Source organism: Durio zibethinus, chromosome 6 (assembly GCF_047325235.1).
Source record: "Durio zibethinus cultivar Kanyao isolate XHJ-2024 chromosome 6, ASM4732523v1, whole genome shotgun sequence".
Taxonomy (NCBI): Eukaryota; Viridiplantae; Streptophyta; class Magnoliopsida; order Malvales; family Malvaceae; genus Durio; species Durio zibethinus.
Window position 1 is genome coordinate 13,941,687 of NC_143167.1, and position 20,700 is coordinate 13,962,386.

At 30.6% G+C, this 20,700-nt stretch overlaps 1 non-coding gene and 1 pseudogene across 1 annotated transcript; one reads left to right on the top strand and one right to left on the bottom strand.

The window, feature by feature from the left end:
* Window positions 1-350: 350 nt before the first annotated feature.
* LOC149518438 (uncharacterized) overlaps window positions 351-20,700 on the top strand; it is a 72,481-nt pseudogene continuing 52,131 nt past the window's right edge.
* LOC149518439 (small nucleolar RNA R71) lies at window positions 2,918-3,023 on the bottom strand. The gene has a single exon (XR_016343391.1). It is a non-coding gene; the product is annotated as a small nucleolar RNA R71 (small nucleolar RNA).

Below are 20,700 nucleotides of genomic sequence, written 5' to 3' on the forward strand. Positions count from 1 at the left end.
ATTAACCACCATAACACTTTCTCACATATGACGTTCCATATTTTCCTTAAGAAATGAAACCTTCCATTGATGAAACTTTTACAGAATTCATCCAAAATTAAGCCAACCTCTTCAAAACCCAAATTGCCACTTTGAAAAGTCTTAACAAATATGTAAATCCAAGTTTGTAGAGTAAAGTGGAGTGCATATTAAAAGATGATCACAAGAAAGGATAAGTGATGTATGTTGCTAGTAATGATGATGGAGATCTAATTGATGAGCTTATGGTGATGAAACTACCTAGTTTTGAGAAAGTACTTGAGGAGAAAGAAGTTTAAGAGGAGGATCTCTAAGCAATTGAGGATGAATATATGGATTCTGCAAGGGAAGATGAAGAACTCATCCTAGTTGCAAGAGCACTCTTGAAAAGTATAGAACCTGAAGTGGAAGATAATTGTGAAGAAATGGTAGAAGTGGATTATGATGAAAAGAAGTAGAATTGGACCTAAGATTGGACATTATTTTAGGAATCTAGCATTAGTCCCACTGAAGTTGAGCTTGAGCCTTACAGTCCGCCCTTACGAATTCCTTAGTCTTACAAATATCAAATGCATGAAATAGAATTAAATGGGGTAGATAACAAAGGGATGTTTCATTGAAAATTTTGTATGAATCTTTAGAAACACCTCTCATTAAGCTTAAGAAAAAAGATCAAATGCCTTATACTAAGCTTAAGAAAAAGTTGATGAGGGATGTTTAGGGATCAAATGCCCTATACTTTCCATGGGTATACCTCTTTCATTGGTACTAAAGCTAGTGCCTACCAATTGTAGTCCAACTATACTGAAGACATTGTTAAAGGTGGGAAATTTAACCATAACAATTGAGCACTATTATTGATAGCACCAAAATCTATAGAGACTTTACATGTCGAAATGGTGCTAAAAATTAAAATTTTGGATAATTTTTGGTGCTTTTCATGTTGTTTTCATGGCTTTAGGTTTTTCAAACAAAAGACTCATTCTCATGCAAGCCATGCATTTAACCATGCAAAGCTCACAATCGATCCAACCATCCAAGATCAATGCTACCCACCATTGGCCTATATTCAAGCAATTACAAGCCTATTTGGACTCCTTCACATTTGGCCAAGATGAAAATTCAAGATAAGCATGCTTTTTTGCTAAGCCATAAAGATAATGACTTGCATAAGGACTCTAGTACATTTGGCCATACAAAGGAGAAGGAAAACTTGCAAGAGTTTGGACTCTTCAAGCTTAATGCATTGGCGAATAGGAGATTGAAGTTCATCATGAAACTTGACTTAATGTTAAAGAGTTTTACTTGGAAGAAACTTTATCTATTTACAAGATGGATGAAATTCAAATTCTAGCTTTTAAGTCCTATCCTCACCGAACCTAAGGAAGGAAGTTGATCAAGATTGCATCAAGATCTGATGAAGGGCCAAGATTGCTCCACCAAGACCCCATTTGGCCAAGCCTATTTAAGGGAAAGAGTTTCAAGCAACCATGCCTTTTTGGAAGATAAAGATCAAGCCTATCCCAAGGCATTTGAATTTGAATAAATCACTTGTAATCTTCCCTCATTTTGGTTAAATCCCATACTAAAAATAGAGAGGCCATTCCTTCATTCCATCATCCTACTTCTCACTTTTCTTCTTTCTTTTAGTTTCTAAGTTTCTTTTAGTTTTTTATTTCCTTTAGTTAAGTTATTGGCTTATATGACAAACTTGCCAATAACTAAGCTTTTGTTCTTTATATCTTTTTTAATTAAGAAGTATTCTCATTCAAAGATCTCTTTTCTTACTTTTAAAGTGTGTAAATCTTGTTTCTTATTTTCTTTAATTTTGGCACAACCATTTTATTTTCAAGATCCTAGGTTTTATACTTTCTTTGCAAGTTTCAGCTAAACTACTCTTTCTTGTTCTTTAATTTCTTTCATGTAATCTTTATTTACTTCAAAGCAATTTGGCATTCTCAAGGATTTCTTGTTTACAATCTTTAATTCTTTTACTTTGTAATATTTTAATTTTTGGTTTAGGGTTAGTTGTTAGCATTAGTCTTTTACTTCTCAAGTGACAGTTGGTGAAGTTAATCTTTAATCTTTATTATAGCCACGTAATGCTAAAACCCTAAATATTCATTTGCTTAGAGATCCTTTCACCTTTGGTAATTATAAGCAACTTAACATTATTTTCTATAATCCCTGAGCAGATGATACTTGGAATACTCCATTTTATTACTTGATTTATGCACTTACAAGTTTTATATGAAAAGTAATAATCAAGTTTTTGGTACTATTGCTTGGGATTTTATCAGTGTTTGCAATATCAATAAAGAATTCCTAAGCTTTTATAATCTAAACCTTTTTCCTTTTCATTTACTTTTCTTTTGCTTTTCTTTGATCTTTTCATGTTTGCATATACAGATCCAAAAGTGTTAGCTTAGCTCCAATTGATCAAGAGATAAAGAAAACCTTCAGAAGAAGAATAAAAGAACAATCAACACCATCGGCACCGATTTCAATGGCAAATGCAAATAATGAAGGGCAAAGAACTCTAAGGGACTATGCAGTTCCTAATGTAGATGGTTTTCGACCATATATTAGAAGGGTAGCTATTCAAACCAATAACTTCAAGATAAAATCTTTAATTATACAAATGGTCCAAACTTATATGCAGTTTAGAGGATTACCAAATGATGACCCAAATTTCCATCTTTCTAATTTTCTTGAATTATGTGACACTTTTAATTATAATGGTGTTTCTGATGAAGTCATTAGACTAAAATTGTTTCCTTTTTCTCTTAGGGACCAAGCAAAATTTTGGTCATTTTCTTTACCACTTGAATCAATTACAACATGGGATGATTTGGTTCAAATAGTCTAAGCAAAATTTTTCCCACCAGTAAATATTACAATGCTAAGGAATGAGATCACCATTTTCTGTAGGCTGATGGTGAAATTGTATATGATGGATGGGAAAGATTCAAGGAATTACTAAGAAAATGCCCACATTAAGGTTTATCCTAGTAGCTCTAGATTCATATATTTTATAATGGTCTCACACCACCCATAAGAACCATCTTAGATTCAACTGTAGAAGGGGATATAATAAGCAAAACTCCTGAAGAGGCTAATGAGCTAATAGAAGAGATGGCTACTAATAATTATCAATGGGAAATGAAAAGAAAGGTCACTAAAAAAAGTCTTCTGATTTATTTGAAGTTAATGCTATTACTTCCATTAACTCCTAATTAGTTACCTTTGCAAAAAAGATTGAAGCCTTAGGGAACCAATCACAAGCTAACCCAGTTAGTGCCATACAAAGCCCCTTTGTAACTTATGATATATGTGAAAGGCCCTATTACATAGAAAGATGTCAATATAGGGTAAAACTAGTCCAATACATCCAACAAAACAAACCAAGCAACAATCTTTTTAGCAATACCTACAATCTTGGTTGGCAAAACCACCCAAACTTTTCTTGGAACCAACCAAACCAATAACTACCGCCCTAATCCACCAAACTATAACCTGCCTTAAGAAAAAAAAAAAAAACCCACCTTTAAGGATCTGTTAACCCAACTGATATAAGCCAGCAATGCCAACATCTAAAGTCAAGCTACATCAATCAAAAACTTCAAAAACCTAATAGGTAAACTTGCCCTAGCCATAGCAAATTACCTAGTAGGTACCCTGCCTGGTAACATTGAAACCAACCTAAAAAGATAAGGCAAAGAGGGATACAATGCAATATATTCTTTAGAGATGTTAGGATCAATAATTCTGATGAGAAAGATAATGAACCCATAGTAATTAACATACCTAACTTCATAAGACAACCTAAAGTTAATTTTATTAGAAAAAAGGATATTTTGGATGATGACAAGCTATTAAGACTTGGTAGAGAAATCTTGGAAGGTTTTGACCCTATGGCATTAGAGGTCCCTAAAAATGTTGAAACCTATGAGGAAAACCCTCGAGAAGAGAATGTTGAGATGGTTTATGAAAAGGATCTAGAAGAGTATATTTAAAGGTTTCCTGAAAAAGGATAAATGTTACTATAAGTAGGGAGAGCACTATTAGAGAAACTTCAGCCTAAACATGAAGAGGTAGCCTAAGGTGAGACTGCATAAGATAACTAAAGAGAAGGGATAATGCAAGAAAAAGATCCTGAAAAAAAAAAGAGGTATAAGAAGAAGTTCAGCCAAGGCCTAGGATGACAACCAGTATGTATAAGAAGTGTTTTAATATAGAACCACTTACCCCAAGGCATATTCTAAAAGAGCTACTTAAGGAATTAAAAGAAGTCACATTCTTAGATGTGTGCAACCGTAAGCTTAAACAACTTCTACCCAGAAAGCTAAAAGATCCAAAAAGTTTTACTATACCTTGTAAAATTGGAAAGTTAAAACTTTTTATGCTCTTTATGATCTTGGTTCAAGCATAAATGTAATGCCTATAAATTTTTTTATGCAGCTAGATTATAGATAGCTAGAACCTCCTTAATTCAACATTAAGTTTGCTGATTAATCTACTAAGTTACCATAACAAATGCTGAAGAATATCTTAGTAAAAGTTGGAAAATATGCTTTCCTTATGGATTTTGCTATCTTAGATATGAAAGATGATAAGGCTTCATTACTTTTAGGTACATTTTTCCTATTCACTAGCAAAGCACTGATAGATGTGTTTGAGGCTAGCATTACCCTTAAGTCTAAACATAAGAAGTTACAATTTGTATCTGCAGGGTATGGTGTGATAAGAGATAAAGAAAGAGTTAGTGCAATTAAGGTAAAGGAAACCTTAAAAGAGTCTAACCTATTAGACAAGCCTCTTGACTTTTTAAAACACTTAGCAAACCCTAGCTCTAGTTATTCAACCCCTATAGAAATTCAAACTCAGTTTATGTGATCTCTTTTAGGAAAGTTAGCCCACCTCTTCAAACTAAGTTTACTTATATCATACCATAAAGAATGAGGCAACAAGGTAATTTCTCTCCAAAGAGGTAAGAAAATTTTGCATAGGTTTAGGGATGGTTAAGCTTGACCAAAACTAGCGTTTCTTGGGAGGTAAACCAAGTTTTACTTTAATGGTTATATATATTTTAATTTTTTTTATTTCTAGGACAAATATGTTTTAATCTTTCTATATTAGTATTTTTATTTTTAGGGATAAAGAGAAGTAAGTAGGATGCCTCATGAATATTCATCCTTGAAGAATTTAGGGAGTATTTCTTTTTTCTTTTAGTGTGGGGGAAAAAAACTTTTTATTTTGACTTATGTTTGCTTTCAAACCAAATTGACTTGCTAAATATCATTATGATATTCACTTAGTTGAAAATTGCACATATTCTCTTAAAATGACTAAAGTATGATACGGAGTTTAATTATGGATGTAGTGGAACTTGGAAAAATTCTTAAGCATGCCTTTACTTTGGATATGATTCTTATGAATGCATCTCTATTCTCTTTTAAGGAAATGCTATGATTTTTGTGAAAGATTGTGAAGTATGGATTGGCAAGAGATTTAAGATATGAATAAGTGCTCTAATCCATTTTTTCATAGTTTCCTAATCCATAGAGGTAAAACATGTATAAAATTTAGCTTCAAACTCATAGTAGATCAATCTAGATTATGGTTAGAAGTCATAAATGGATGTAGGTTACAAGTGCAGTCCAAGCATGAAGATCAACTTTGGCATGGATCTTCTATTCACTTTGGTGATTTGTTTGGCTTTCTTTATTCTTTAGATCTTTAGTTTTATTAGTTATCTTGCTAAGTTTCATTTTGTGCAATTTATTTCATACTTTTATGTGCTATTTGGTTAATTTTCTTTGATGAGGTTCTATTTTTTCAGATTCTGTACTATTTGTGAATTTGAGTTCATTGAGCTAATTTTGTTTTTGATTCATGTTATTTTCCTGTTGATTTAGATAGTTAACTTATAGATCTAGGTTATCTTAGCTCAGTTTTAGTTCATTTCCTCTAAAGAGTTGTAGATCTAATTTTCTTCCAAGAATTGTTAGTTTCTAGCTTACAAAACTAGTTTTGGTTTCTACTTTCTTTTGTTGAATCTTGCAATTTTTCTTTAGGTTTTGTTCTTCAATTTGAAATCTCATGATGCTCATTAAGTGTTCTTCCAATTTACAGCTTGTATCCATTAAGTTTTACATGATTTAGTTCCATTTTCCATCAATCCATTTGAATTTTCAAATTTTGGTATTATCTTTCAATTTGCAATTTTAATGTTAAATCTTTCATTTTTTTTATTATTTGAATTTCACACTTGTCTTTACTATATTCCTTTACTTGATTTTGCAATTTTTAAGCTTTATTTCATTACTTTGTTGCCATTTAGATTCCATATTATTTTGCAAGATACGATTTAGTCTAGGTTAGTTGAGAATTTTTGGTTTTACAATGTTATTTGTATCTTGCATTTTTATTACTTCAATTTTAGCTCAAAATTGTTTTTCCCTTGATTTAGCTACTATATTTTACATTTTATAGCATGCATTTACCTTTTGTTCTTTTTCATTTTCTCATTTACTTATTTTTATGTTTTTGATGCTATATTCACTTTTATTTTCATAGCTAATTTTCATGCTTTTTTTTTTTTTTATCAAACCAACTTTAGAAAGGTATGGGCATAAAAGGTACTTGGTCTAGGAATTTCTTTAACTAATCTTCGTGGAATTGACATCTTAACCTTTTGATCACTATTATTACCTGTACAGCTTGTGCAATTGTAGAGTTTACGCTGAATGCTACATTTCTTTTATTTTTCTAGTTCCATTCGCCTAGGGTGACAAACTAGCTAAAAAGCTCTTGTTTTCAAGTTCTCACTTTTGAGTACATGTTCTTTTCAAGTTTTATTCAAAGCTGTCTTACTTTTAATTTTCTTGTAGTCACTCAAGTTTATTTCCAAGTTCTCCTAAAACATTCAATTCTCTTGTTCTTATTTCATTTACATTGTTTGTAACTTGCTCTTTTATTTCTTTTAGGTTCAGCCAACCAAGTGCTACCAAGCAACCATCTTATGTAGCATTTCAGTTGGTCTTTATAGCATTATAGCATTCAGTTTATGCTTCTTTAGCCTTGTTCAGCCCTTGATAGTTAAATGGCTTTTCTTTTTCCATTTGCCAACCCATTCGGCCTATACCTCTTTAAACATCATTTTTGTGTTATTTCACTCAATCTCCATTCACTTTTGATCTGTTTAAATATAATGCCAAAAGACTAATTTTGTACTTAGTCTCTAGTGCCCATTACATAATCCTTGAAGGAATGACACTCCCTGGCTACTATTGTTACTTGATAACGATCTATGCACTTGCAAGTTTAAAAAGCAGCAATCATGTTTTTAACATTATTATCTAAGATTATTTTATTGCAAGATGACCAATATTGATACCAACTATTTTCTTTGTAATTTAGATTTTATTTTCTTGTTATTATCAATTTTGATTTTTTGTTTGTATGTATAGTTCTAGAAGTGTTGATTTAGCTCCATTGGATCAAGAGATTAAAAGAACACTAAGAATACTAAGAAAAGAACAATCAACCAATCCAATCCCAATGGCAAACATTGGAGAAGATCAAAAAATACTGAAGGACTATATTGTTCCAAATCCTGAAGGATTCCAACCTTTAATATGGAGGACGGTGATCCAAGCCTAACAATTTTGAGATCAAGTTGTCAATTATCCAAATAGTTCAAACATCATTGTTGTTTGGCGATTTACTAAATGATGATCCCAACCTTCATTTTTCCAACTTTCTTGAACTTTGTGATACTTTCAAATATAATGGTGTTTCTAACGATAAAATTTGACTAAGACTTTTTCCTTTTTCTCTTAAGGAAAAAGTGAAATTTTGGCTATCTTCACTTCCATCTAGCTCAATTATAATTTGGGATGATTTAGAGCAAAAGTTCCTAGCCAATTTATTTCCACCAACCCAAATAGCAAGGATGAGGAATTAGATCACCACATTCCAATAGTTCAAGGGAGAGACGCTATAAAACTCATAGGAGAGATACAAGAAGTTGCTAAGGAAATGTCCACATTATAAGCTTCGAAAATGGCTACAAGTGGAAATCTTCTACAATGGTCTGACACCACCCACAAGGACAACCACAAACTTAGTTATGGAAAGAGCCACAATGAGCAAGTCCATTGAAAAGGCCTGTGATCTTATAGAGTAAATGGTGGTCAACAGTTACCAGTGGTGAATCAGAATGAGAGTCGACAAAAAGGTATCTGGGGTATTAATAGCATTAAAATATATAGAGATTTACAAGTTCAATTTGGCTAAAAATTTTTAAATTTTGATTGGATGTAATGTTTTTAATGTTGTTTTCTTGATCTTTAGGTTTTTCTATTTGGAGTAGAATTTCTATTCATTTTCATATAAGAGATCATGCAAGATTTAGACAAGCTTCATTTTTGTAATATTTGACCAAGCATGTAATGATGTAACAATATTCTACTTGAAGTAAGATTTCCAAATTTGACTTGAAGTAGGAATCCTAATGGTACTTTGACTCCCATATGGGTTCTGTTTTCCCATATTCAAAAGGACTTCTCCATGCACATATGTTATTTGAAGAGTTTCATTTAAGGAAGGACTTTATGAAACGTTCGGCCAAAAGAGTTTTTGTTCAACAATGATTCTTTGATCAACCATTCAAAGAGTTGTATTTCAAGAGGAGTTTGCATGATTAATTTCAAGAGTTTGGATGAAAAACAAATACATGGACTTGGAATTCAAGCATAGTTGAAACTTATCAAGATTTAATGATCAAGACGTGTGTCATTCCATATCAATGTCCAAGATGAGTTCCAATGAGGGATGATCGACCAAGACTCTCCAAAATTGAAGAATCCCATGTTCGACCAACACTAATAGATCAAGATAGCTTTCATTGTTTGGTGTTTAGATAGAATTGAAGTTGTGAGCTTTATCCCTACCTTATGGCCAAAACTCTCATCTATAAATAGGGAGGCTATCTCATGTATTCCATATCTCATTCCACACCATTCTTCTTTTCTCTTTTCTTTTAGTTTCTTAGTTTCTTTTTAGTTTCTTTATATTAGGCTAAGGTGATAGATTAGCCATTACAAGAACTCTTGTTTTCTTAAATTCTTTTTAATACAATCTTCCTTTTTATTTTCAAGATCAAGTTCTTCTTAAAGCTTTATTCTATTTTCATTTAGGACATTCTGTAAACGCACAGGCTGTATAAGTAATAATAGAAACTATAAAAGTCTAGATGTTAATCCTACGAGAATTAGTTAAAAAGGTTCCTAAACTAAGTATCTTTTATCCCCATACCCTCCTAAAGTTGGTTTGATAAAAAAAATTAGTATGAAAACTAACTACAAAAATAAAAGTGAACAAAACATAAAAAATATAAAGCTAAATAAATGAGAAAATGAACAAGAACGAAAAGTAAATGCATGCTATAAAATGTAAAATACAGTAGCTAAATCAAGGAAAAAATAAATTTAAAGTAAAATTGACATAATAAAAATGCAAGATACAAATAATATTGCAAAATAGAAAATTCTCAACTAACCTAGACTAAACCATAACTTGCAACATAATATGGAATCTAAATGGAAACAAGGTAATGAACTAAAGTTTAAAAATTACAAAATCAAGTCAAGGACTATAGTAAAGACAAGTATGAAATTCAAATAATAAAAAAATGCAAGATTTGACATGGAAAGTGCAAACCGAAAGCTTATGCCAAAATTTGGAAATTCAAATGGATTGATGGAAAATGGAACTAAATCATATAAAACTAAATGGATACAAGTTGTAAATTAGAAGAACACTCAATGAACATCATAAGATTTTAAACTAAATGGATACAAGTTGAAAATTGGAAGAACACTTGATGAACATCATAAGATTTAAATTGAAGAACAAAAACTAAAGAAAAATTGCAACATTCGACAAAAGAATGTAGAAACCAAAATTGATTTTGTAAGCTGAAAACTAACAATTCATGAAAGAAAATTTTGATCTACAATTCTTTAGAGGGAATGAACTAAAACTGAATTAAAGGAACCTATATCTATGAGTTATCTACCTAAATCAACAAGAAAATAACATGAGTCAACAAAGAAATCAGATCAATGAATTTAAATTCAAAAATAGTGCAGAATTTGGAAAAACAGAACCTCATTAAAGAAAATTAACCAAATAGCACCTAAAATCATGAAATAAATTGGAAAAAATTAAACTAAGTAAGGTAACAAGTAGAAATAAAGATCTAAAGAAGAAAAGAATGCAAAAAAATCACCAAAGTGGAGAAAGAATCCATGCCAAACTGGTTGCTCAAAACAAGAACTGCAATGTCACTTGCATCCAACTGAAACTTCCGAGCTTGATTTGGAATGTTGTGGTGTGAGTTTGAATTTGAATTTTATATATGTTTTAGCTCTATAAATTAGAAAACTATGAAAAGGAAATTGAAAAAAAACAAGGAGGATTTGATGGAGATATCATCCAAAAACTATAGGTAGGTCAAAGTAGACAAATTCAAAAATAGATTTGAGTATCAACATGAAATCAATAAATTTGAACTAGAAAATGAATTTAAATGGAAATCTTATTGAAAGATTCTGAAAGAGCACTGAAAAAAACTTGATAAACAGTAAAATTGCAGTGAAAATAAAAGGGAAAATGCTACAAATAAAGTGTTTGGCAACTAAGAAAATGTAAAAACTAGAAATGAAAGTATAGGAAAGTAAAGGAAAGAAATTTAAATCCTAAACTAATTCTCTTCTTATGGCCAGCCCTATCCCCTTATTTTTAAATAAAGGATAGGAAATTAAGGCTCTAAAAGTTTCCAGAATATTCTCAAATCGGTGGCACTTATAGAGCCTTCTTTCTTTCTGGTGCATATGGCTGGGTGCATTAGTGCTTACTGGTTTGCATCTTGATTCTTCAACATATGTGTAATGGCTGCTTCAAAAAGTCAAAATTACCACCAATCAAAGCTCTTGAAAGTTCTACATAAGCTCCTAGCTTTTAGCTCTTGAACCCAAGTTGTGTAGCCTTGTAATAGCTTGATCCTCTATGCACCCATTCTCCAACGTGTCTTCCATCTTTCTTCTTTTTTTTTGCAAAAAAATTTCAAACATTTTATGAACAATTTTATCCTACATTTTATGAAAACAAAAAAAACTATGAAAATAATACTAAAAGAATTATACAAGAAAAGTCAAGAAAACTCCCTAAGTGTTTAATTTTGCATATTGACACTAGTTTAGGACACTTACATAAATTGCACCAAAAATCCTCCAAAACTGTATCAAAATTGTCCAAAACTTTTCAATTTCATAATTTGTACCTACATATGAGATAAATATGCATTTAGGAGCAATTTTGCCAAAAATCCTAAGGAACAAGCCAAAATATATGGAAAATTACAATAAAAATAATAATGAAAAGTTAAAATTTTACTGCAATCAATACCGCCAAACTTAAGCTTTTGCTTGTCCTCAAGCAAAACAAGATTGAGCAAGAATCAAACTATACTTTCAATGTTTCATTCACTATGGATCCTTCATGGATTGATCAATAGATATAACTAAAGCAAAATCATGAATAAGTGCTAGTATACAAGAATCTACTTAGGCTAAGATCATTCCTAACTATGGTTCCACAAGCAAGCAACACCTCTCACATATCTTTGCATGAAATCTAGTAATGTTGTGCAAAACATGAAATTTTAATAACAAGGGTCAATAAAGTATGCTTATGTTCCATAAGTTTGCTTATCACATCTCTCTCTATTAATGTAGATAAACATATGACCAAGGAGCATTTAGGACTTTATTAAGCTTGTAATGTAAGACTAAGGTTAAGGTATGATAAAAGTCATTTAAGCTCAAGTACCCTAACAATGTATCACATGTCAAGGATCATTGATCATTAAGCTTTTAAGGCAAGAAAGGTAAGCTTGGATAAATAATCACCCCCCAAACTTTGCTTGAGCCCATTTTTCTTTCTTTTCTTTTTTGCTTTGCTTTTTCATCACTTCATTGTTTTTGCTTTTTTTTCCTTTTCTTTTTTTTCTTTTTCTTTTGCAAGCTAGCTTGACTTTTTCTTTTTCTTTTTTTTTTTTGAACTTCCCATTCTTTTTCTAAGCTCCACCCTTCCTCCCTAATAATGCATAGCTCACAAATGGTACATGAATTCCCTAATGTATATAGAGTAAGGGATCAAAAAGATAGGAAATATCAAAATAAGGCTATAAGCTTGTAATGTGGTTTCAAAACAAAGAAAATGACATCATAAGGCTCAAATGGGGTGACTATAGAAGAATCGTATCAAGGTTGGCTCGAGAAGTTATCAAAACAAATTCTAGAATCATGAAACACAACTCTAAAGACCAATATAGAAACAATCTTATGCTCACATAATCAACACTGCATAAAAAAATACAATTCAATGTTCAAAAGCATCACTCACAAATGAATACCATATTAAGAATTCACTAACCCTAAGCATCATCTCATTTTTCACACACATTCATTAATTTCCTAAAGCTATAGTCATTCTTAATCACTACCTATCATTGGCTTCATGAAAAAAAAAATGAAAATATAATAATGATTTAAGCTACCACATGTTAAGCTCTATTTCAAGGTAAAATTTAAGGAAAACTCAAAAGCATTTTTTAAATTTTGAGTAATTTTCTCATACCCCTAAACTTAAATAACACATTGCCTTAATGTGTAAGCATAAAGAAATAAAGTACAAAAGAGAAAAAAAAAGAAACTCCTCTACCATCATGGAGGCATGGTGACCGAATCTCCCATCTAGCTTTGGCTAAAACTAGTGTATCCATATCAAGCTCTTATTTAACCACTACACAAAGAAACTACATCAATATGTATAAGAAAAGATAACCAAAACATGAAAACATAAAATAAGCAAATAAACATAACTGTAAACACCTAATTTTGTTTAGGATATTTTATCACTTTAACCTAGGCTCAATTTTGCAATTAGGCCCTAACCATAATTTTTCGAGCCCATTATATAGTCCATTTTCAAATACTTAAGGATGAGGCCCAATATGTGCCCCATAGTGAGGCCCATTGCATTAGCCCAAAAAGAATCCAAAACGGCCCAATAAAAGGTTCGATAATGGCCTATTGTTGGCCATTAAACAAAAAAAAAATCAATTAATAAATGATAAATAATATATAAATAATAAAAAATAAATATAAAAAAGCTTAGCCCAAAATGAATGAAAGACCAAATGAAAAAATGAAGCAAATAAATTAAGCCCAAATAAAAAAGGCTAAAGCCCAAAACATTGGAATCTTGTTGAAGGTCCAAGATATGGCCACAAATAGAAAGGCCTATTCGACCTTATTGGATGATTTTGCATGAAGATGAAAGCCCAGCTAATGCATTAATAATACACATGAAGGAAAAAAGAGAAAATTGTTGTTGAGAACTGTATGGGATGTGGGAAGTTGCATAAAAAAATAAAAAACTGCATGAGAAATAACCAGTCAATATGGGTGTACGAAGGCAATAGAGAGAAAATGAGAAGAAAAAACCAAGGAGGAGTTGGTAGTAGAAAAGAAGAGGAAAATTAATCAAAAAGTAAGGGGAAAAGAAGCAAAAAATTGGAAATAGAAAAAAATTAAAAAAGTACAACAGTCAACGTGAATCAGAGTTCAAAAAAAAAAAGAACAAATAGAAGGCCTTTTAGGGGTGTAAATTGAATAAGGAGAAAAAGCTGGTGAACTACAAAAATAATGAGAGCAACAAGTGTGAACACAAACCAATAAAAAAAACTTATAGCAGAACATGAAAAAGAGGCAGTAAAAAATTTGAACTAAAAAAAGCAGAAATAGTAAGGAGTACTGGTAGCATGAAAAAAAAAGTGCAATAAAAAAAAATTAAGGGAAGAAAGAAAAAAAATCAAGGAGTAAAAGAAAATGACAAACAAAAACCAAAAGGAGAGTAACAAACCAAAAGAAAATTGGATGTGAAGTACTAGGCAAAAAAAACAAAAAAAAATTTGGTAGCTAAAAAAAAAAAAAGCTAGCGGTAATAGCATAAAAAAAGCAAGAGGTACGATAGCAACAAAAGTTGGTTTTTTTTTAAGTTGAATTTTTTTTGCTTTTTTTTTTTCACTACTGTTTGTGTTTCCATTTTCCAATTTTTTGAATTTTCATATCAAAAAGGAAATAGGACATTAGTTGTATCTTTTCTACATTCTATTTGCATTGTGACGTGCTCTATTTGCATGAAAGTCCATGCTTCATGTCGAAACTATTGTGCTTTTCTTTTTTACTTGTTTCATGCACCAAGTATAGTAAGGTTCTAAGAAGTCTAGGTTTGTAGTTTGTTCTATTTTTTTTTTTTTAGGACAGTGGCACTAAGGGTTCAGAGCTTGGGTTATCATTGGCATGGAAAACTTGTTTTAAGATTTTATTTCAGTATCATCCATGCATTGTTTGTTGGTTAGCATTTGGATCAAATATTATAGTAAGGGTTTTGTTAAAGGAAGTTTGATGTTCTCTTTTTGGTCTTTAATTATTGTATGGGTTGATTAGGGATTTAAAATAATATATGTACATATTAGATAATAAGGTATAATAAGGTAATAGCAAAGGGATAAAAATATTTAAAAATAATTACAACATTCAAAAATATGATAAAAATAAAATTTTTAAAATCTTTGTCTAGATGTTGGAGGGAATAAAAAATCGTGTTTTAAAAATTTTTATTTCCACCTAGATTTCAAAGAATTATTAAACATTAAAAATGAAATTAATAAAAGGTAAATAAATAATAATAATAAAATTTTAATAAAAATAAAATATATGAAAATTTAAAATTCTTTTTTAGAGAAATTATAAAAAATGGTTTGCTTCAAAAATCTACCTAAATGTTAGAGACAATTAAAAAGATTCGTGAATTTTTAAAACCCCAAAGTGAAACCTTAAAACTAAATCCTAAAGTGAAAACCTAAGCCCTAAAGTCCTAAAACACCAAATCAACTTAAATTTTTAAGGATTTGTATGAAAATTTTTTGTGAAATAATCTGTTCCTAAATGCCGTCTAAAAGATGAAGTATTTAGAAAATTTTATTTCATTAAGATTTTTCATATAATTCCTTAATCCAAACAATAATAAGATTAAAAAAATATAAATAAAATGGAATCTTAAATATAAATAGTCACATCCAAACTCTGCTTAAAGGTTGAAGAGTCTAGGTGGTCTCTTTATATTTAAGAACTCGATCCCAAAGTCATATCTTATCATTATTTAAGACACATTTGCATGTATCTATTTTCTTGCACTCATTATGCATATGCATGTATTTTAATTATTGCTATTTATGGTCAATCATAGCATCTTTTGCTTTTCTATATAACAAAGGGTTCTTTGAAAATTTGATTTCAAATAAAAAATAAAATTAAAATAACATTATGAGGAAAATAATTTTTGGTACTTTGCTGAAGGGTCACTAACAATTATCATTTACAAGGAATGTTATTTTTACTTTTAAAAGAATTTTAATCTCAGATGGAAGGATTATTTTTTGATCTACCTAGATGTTTTCTAATCTAAAGATTTTCATAATATTCCTAAATAAAGATTTTTAATTTATTTTCTTTCTTTAAAAAATAGGGGGAATTATTATTAAATCTTAAATAAAAACTATTTTTGTCCAAAACTATAGATAGCGCATAGTTAATTCTACCAATTTTTATGGTTGCTATAGGGGTGCTAATCTTTCCCTATGTATAACTAACTTCTGAACCTAATCATGTTTTCATATACCAAAATCATTTTTTTAATAAACTTTAAATCTATTTTATTAATTTTTTTAAAAGATAAAATTTTTGGGTGGCAAATTACACCTCATAAAATATTGGTGGCGACTCCCTATCTTTCTCTATTTTAAATGTTTACATTTAGCGATCAAGTCATTAGACCGATAAGTTATGACAGCTTAGTAAATTCATTGGGGACACTTTGAAAGTTGGGCCAAAAAAATTAATCATGCACTATTGAAAGTTTTGGAGTAAATTGGTTTTATTTTTTATTTAATTTAATTCCCTTTATTTTAATTTTTTAAAAACAAAAAATATATATAAAATATAAATATATTGCATGTTAGTTATTATCTTGTTTTGATTTTATTATTTGTAATTTATTTATTTTGTTTTGATTGATATACCACTTTGCACATTTTTTCACATTTACCTATATGCATGAGCTCTAAACCCAAGCTTTGTCCTTATTAGGAGGAAGTTAAGTAGCTATGCTCTTGTGAGGTGATAATCTTCACATTTGCTAGTGAAATGCTTCCATTCAGATTGAACGCTTTTCGTTTGTACCCTATAATGGGTCAAGATTGGTGTGCTTTATTAGTCTATAATAGACAATGATATAAGATTTGATTTGGGAACCTTTAGATGAATAAATCCTAGCCCAATATATCATGAGCCATAGGAAGCCTGCCTGGAGTAGAGCCATATTGCCTTTTTAGAAAATCATCAAAAGTTAAGACACTATATATATTTGTTGTATTATATGGCTGTTATGTTATTTCTAATATTTATTTGTTTTGGATTATTGATTCATTTTCTTTGTATTGTCTTTAATTTTGTTACATACATCATATAGGCATCTCGTTTATATTACATTACATTTATTTCATACATGCAAGTGAATAAAAAGCAAAATAACAATGATGATGATGATGATGATGATACCATGTGTTCTAATTCATGAAAGAGGAATAGAGGTTAAGGATAGAAAAGTTAAAAAAAATCAAGTCAAGCAATTTTGCACAAGCATAATACCCGGTCTAGTTCTCGAATCATGGAAAGAAAGAATATAGCCAGGTTTGAAAGGGTTGAGAAGGCACATGAGGAGATAAAGGAGAAATCATGGATATACAATTAAACATTAAGGTAATAGATGTCTCATTTAAGACAATTGCTAGCCAGCTCGCTAAAAGGCAAATGAGTTACTGACACACTAGGACTAGGAGATGGAATTAATATAGAGAAACCATTGTATCCTTTGGGGTTCACCCTATCTTGAGTTTCTACTTCTTAAGAAATCTATTTGTAGCCACCGATTGCATAACCTTACACATGTGCTGGTTTATCCGCTAGTCAAGCTCATATACATGTAAATATCAACCAATAATTGAGCCCTATTGATCCTATTATAGCACCAAATTTGGATGACCCCATTGAACAAGAAAAGCTATGTGGTATGTCTTAGCTGATAGTGAATGCTGAGATGAAAAACAAGTATGACTTGTTAGAGAAGAGGTAAAAGGCCATTGAGGGGCACAATGTATATGGAAATATTAATGCCAATGAGTTTAGTTTAGTGCTCAATCTAGTCATACCAACCAAGTTTATAGTTTCAAACTTTGTAAAATATGATGGTACCCATGCCCTTTAGCTCATATCATCATGTATTGTCGAAAAATGGTGGGTCACATTCATAATAAAAATTTTTAATTCACTATTTTCAAGATAGTCTCATTAGATTTGCAGCAAAGTGGTATGCCTAATTGGATCAAAGTAAGATCCACTCTCGAAAAGATTTGGCTAAAGTTTTCTTAGCACAATACAAGCATGTTAAAGATATGGCACCATATAGGTTGTCCTTATAGAATATAGAAAAAAGGTCAATCAAAACTTTTAAGGAGTATGCATACAGATAGAGAGACATGACAGCCTAAGTACAATCACCCTTAATAGAGAAAAAAGTTACTATTCTATTTTTCAATTCCCTGATATTCCTTATTATGAAAGAATGATTGGGAATGTCTCTAAAAACTTTACTAACGTGGTGATTTTCAAGGAAATGATAGAAAAGGCAATAAAAATGGCAGGATTAAGTTGAAAGATACAACTAATGTTGAAAAGCAAAGTACATTGGAAAAGAATGAGGGAAGGTGCAAGTAGTCACACTTGAAGGGTATTTACTAAAAAGCTTCATCTCATACAATCCTTATTCTTTTCATCAAGCCCATTTCCCTATCATAGGCAATATCTCTTAAAGCTTATATCTTTGCCAACCAAGCTAGCATTTGGGCTTTCAAGCAAATCTCCATCCTCAAATGCCCACTCACAGTTTTTGTCTCTACACTTGAGCCTACCACTTGACCAACAAAGAACCAAAAGAGACCAAGAAATGACGAAGAGGAACTTTCAATCCCTATTTCTCACCTTTTACCTTTGCTAATAAAAGGTTAGTACCTCATTTCTATGCCAAAAAAAAAAAATAACACCAAATCCATCGGTAAGGAGTTATGATCCTATAAGCAAGTGTCATTATCATATCGGGACAAGTATCCACTCGACTAAAAAATATAGACAGTTGAAAGAAAAGGTTAAGGATCTCATCAAGAACGATACTTTGAATTCAAAATTTATAGAACATTGGAAGTTGACTCTATCCAATCGCAAAATGTGAGAAGTTGAAATATGGAAGGAGGTCTCAAGTTTTACAAGATCAAGATATGATGATTTTTCTTTGAACCTTTGACCTTTTATTTTGTATATAACATGTGGATGGGGTCTCTAGGAGTTATTTGGATTAATCTTGTTTGAATTTATTTTGGAAGAAATGGATGCTTTGGAATTTTTTTATAAAATTTTGTTTTTATGAATAAGAGCCCCATATAATTAATTTCCAAAATCATAAAATGAAAATTGCCTTGAAAAAAAGAGATAAAGAAAAAAGATAGTGAAGAAAAAGAAAGGAAAAAAAGTTTTCTTTTATAATAAAAGATGGAAGGAGTCTTGAAAGAATTGTTGGTGTCTATTATAAATAAACTCATCAAATGCCTTCACATCATTTTTGTTAACCTTCCCTTCATTTCATAATATTACGATATAAATGGGTGATAATCTTTTCTCAAGAAATGAACAATGAAACTGCCAATTAAACAAAGTGAAAAATTTAGAATTCTTAGAAGATTAGATAAAAATGACATTTTTTTAGGATTTGGATATGGTAATTGGATGTGTCAAGGCTATGCTAGAGCTCCAAAATTCCTAAGATTAAAGCTACCTAAGTCCTTTTAAATGACCACAAACAATCTAGCCTTCTAGTTCTTTACCTAAAAAATTGTCCATGTCGGTATCTTAGGGCACATAGATCAAAAAGAAGGACATGATCACTCTCTTGAATTGTGATCAATCAATCTTTTGTTACAGGGTGACATGGACTCCTTGATACTTTAAATGAGTTCATTCCATTTGACCCTTTTTTTCTCACATTAATGTACATTAGGAATGATTTATCAAAATAAGGTATTATTTTTAAATAGTGGTGAGGGGAATGCCAAAAAAAAAAAAGAGAAAAATGAAAAGAAAAAAAAAAGGAAAAGAAAGAAGAAAAAGAAGAAAAAATCTTTGATTGTAATATCATGTACTTAAGGCAATTGAATGAGTCCAAAAATAGAAAAGTTTCAATTAATTTATAAAGAGAGTATGGAAAAAAATTAGATATTTCAAATAAAGTAATAACAAGTAGGAAAATCCAAAAAAAAAAAAAGACAAAAAACCCTTTCTTTAACCTCTTTTTTTCAAAAATGATTGCTCTTCAAATTTAAGTGACTTATGCTTGAGATGATAAATAGCCATCTTTCATCATCCCTTTAAAAATGTAGAAATTTATCCCTTGATACCCCATTGAGCCTAATAAATTTTCTTTCAAAAATAAACTCTAACTAAGGATCACTTTCTACATAGGGGGTAAAAAAAGATGCATTTAAGGGTTAAGAATGATGAGGTCCAAAAAAGAATCTCGTATTTTGAGGGCAAAGGCCCAATATAAAAGTTTCCAAAGTTTTGAATCCACTCAAAGAAAAGAAAAGAAGAAGAAAGAATGAAAAAGAAAAAGTGAAGAGAAAGAGAAAAAAAAAGGGAAAAAGTGAAAGAAAGAAAAGCAAACAGAAAAAAAAAGGAAAAAAGAAAAGAGAAGAAATGAATAGGTGGAAAGCACAAGAAAAATGAAAGGGAATATACTTTAGAGTGAATCCTTTAAATGAAATAATGATCTTTGGTCTTAATTACCCTTAAATGCTTGTTTTGGGCTGTCTATCTTTTTTTTGAAAACCCAAACCTTAGCCTACATTAAATCCTATGAAAAGTTCATATTAGATCAAGCATGGATGCTTAAAATTGAAAAGCTTCTCTGTGAGGAATAATCATTAAACCCATAAACCTTTTTTACCTTTTCTTTATCATGTAATTACCTATTTAGATCATTAGTTCATTTTGGATAAGTTTGAGTTCTTGAGTACATGGTGTGATAATCAATAAAGAGAAAACAAAGAGAAAAGAAAAAAAGAAGAAAGAAAAAAGAAGAGAAAGAGATGAATGTGACTCTAAGGTGAAAACCCTTTAAATGGACAGTCTAGAGTAAATCTTGAACCTTCAAGGCCATTTTTTATACTAATTGAAGACAACCTAGACCCTTTGAAAGATTCAAATATATAAGGGTCCCAAAAGTTTGAAATGCATATCAGGAATTAATTTTGAAAATTTAAGCTTTCTATCCTCATCCTCCCAAAATTTTGAACCCATTATAATTAACCCTGACATCTATCAAAATGCCACGTACAGATACAAAATAAAATGTCAAACTTGTTTGGTTTTCAAATGACTA